Source organism: Wasmannia auropunctata, unplaced genomic scaffold (genome assembly GCF_000956235.1).
Source record: "Wasmannia auropunctata unplaced genomic scaffold, wasmannia.A_1.0 LD334197.1, whole genome shotgun sequence".
Classification (NCBI taxonomy): Eukaryota; Metazoa; Arthropoda; class Insecta; order Hymenoptera; family Formicidae; genus Wasmannia; species Wasmannia auropunctata.
Genome location: NW_012028693.1, coordinates 12,837 through 15,025, shown reverse-complemented (window position 1 = coordinate 15,025; position 2,189 = coordinate 12,837).

Sequence of the window (2,189 nt, the reverse complement as noted above, 5' to 3'; positions counted from 1 at the left end):
TAGAGTGCCTGATACCGCACTTCACTTTAAGTTGATACTCCTTGCGGTCTCGTAGCTGAATATGAGGTTAGAATAACAGTGACAAGCGTTGTTTTATCAATTAATATCTTGATAACGAGTTAGTGAATCTATATGAACTTTTTTTAGAAACATTGCTCAATATTTTATTTACTCACAAAATTTCAGAATATTGGCAATACTGCTTCTTTATCATTTTGTTGATAAACAGAAATATGTTGCTATTCCATAAGAACTCATGCAAAATTAAAAGTTAAATAACTCGTGAACTAGTTAAAGAATCGACTTCAGGTTTTGCACATATGTTAAGGTAATAAATAGAAACAATTCATTAAATTTTCAAGATATTGTCAGTGCTAGAATGTTAGTATCAATACATCCTATAAGTAAGAATTTGCTGCTATTACTAAGAATTCATGTAAAATTAAAAGTTGAATAACTCGTGAACTATAGTTAGAGAATCGACTTCAGGTTTTGCACATGTGTTAAGATAAAAAATAGAAACAATTTATTAAATTTTCAAGGTATTGTCAATACTAGAACGTTAGCGCCAGTACATCTTTAAATGGGTGGCACTCGATTGACCACCAGCCACTCACAGCGCTTGAACAGTAGAAAATCTCTAAGCACCGGCCGCTGTAAGTGGCTGTGGTCAATCGCAACGTGGTCAAATCGATGGGACGCTTCCTCTTATTGGTGTGAATGAATAACAGCCGCTCACGAAGTAAGCGTAATAAGAGAATTAATTTGTCGTACTTTAAGTTATCTTAAGAAAATCTAGTTTAAAAATGATATTTTAAGTTATACTACGTTTAAAATTTTGTAAAACGTTCTTGTTCGCATTTTGTTTTATATTTTTTTTGGTTTGTACATTTCAACACTGTTGTACTTAAACTTAAGCAAAAAAAAAACAATAAATGTTTAAATCACAAGATTAGACCATTCGGAACGAATGGCATGTCAGAACGGCCGAACTGTAAGATATTTTGGTTATTCGAATATGATCGTTGGTCGTGACATAGCATATTTAGCACACCCGGTGTGTGCCGAAAGCGCCGAATTCCTCAGCTGTCAACGCGCAACCGTGTCGCGCATGACGTAGATCGGTTGAGAACAACAGTGATCACTCTCGACTCGCAGAACGAGACTCAAGTTCCGATCGCCGAAGAGTTAAGACCTTTTCTTTTGTACCGCTTTTAAGTTTCGTGTAATATAATAAATCTTCTTGTTAACTTAAGTCGCGTTATTGAACTTGGTCTCACCACGATCACCACGATCATTGCCTATTCCGGTCTGAATCCGCATCTCCCTCTGAATAATACCTGCCCCTGACACCAAATCGCTAACGGACATTATCACGTTTCTACCACCATCTTTACAGTCGATTAGCATCGTGAAAAAGCGTTAACAATTACAAACTATAGATAGAGGCGATCAGTTATATCGATATTATTCCTTTTTTAAAAAATGGATCTGCATTTATATATGTATATTATAATATATTATTAATTTATAGATTAATAACGATTTATCATGGCTGTGAACATATAGCTTATATTTTATTTTAGGTTATGCATAATTAGTTAAATTTTTTTCTTTTTTTATAGCTCAAAATTTTTACTACGTTATATTTCGAGGTTTACAGCGTCAAGTGTATTTCTATAAACATCTTTTTATTTAAATTTTAATTTGGTACTGTTGAAGCAGGTAATTTAAGAGAATGTACACGACTTATTATAGTGAGAAGTATATCTTTAATTAAACAAATTTACTTGATATAAAAGAAAAAACTGACTGTACGACTCGACTGATGACTAGTTACAACGGGACTGAATTTTGAATAATACTTCGCAACGTTCGACGAATCATCAGCACTGCTGAACTACTCAATATATCATTACATTTTACATTTTACATTTATCCCGTCGATAAGTACGCACGCTATTGATAGGAGCTCAATGGCTTATGGAGGCAAATTGTACCTCCAACAGGTACAATTTGTTTCTTGAGGTTATCTTGTGTTACTATGATTACACAAATATGTAATATATTTTACTTCTAAAATTTTACTCATAAAATAATAAAAGATCTAATTTTGTTTATAATATAATATATCTGGAATACATATTCTATTTATTCTTTGTTTATATACATATATATATATATATATA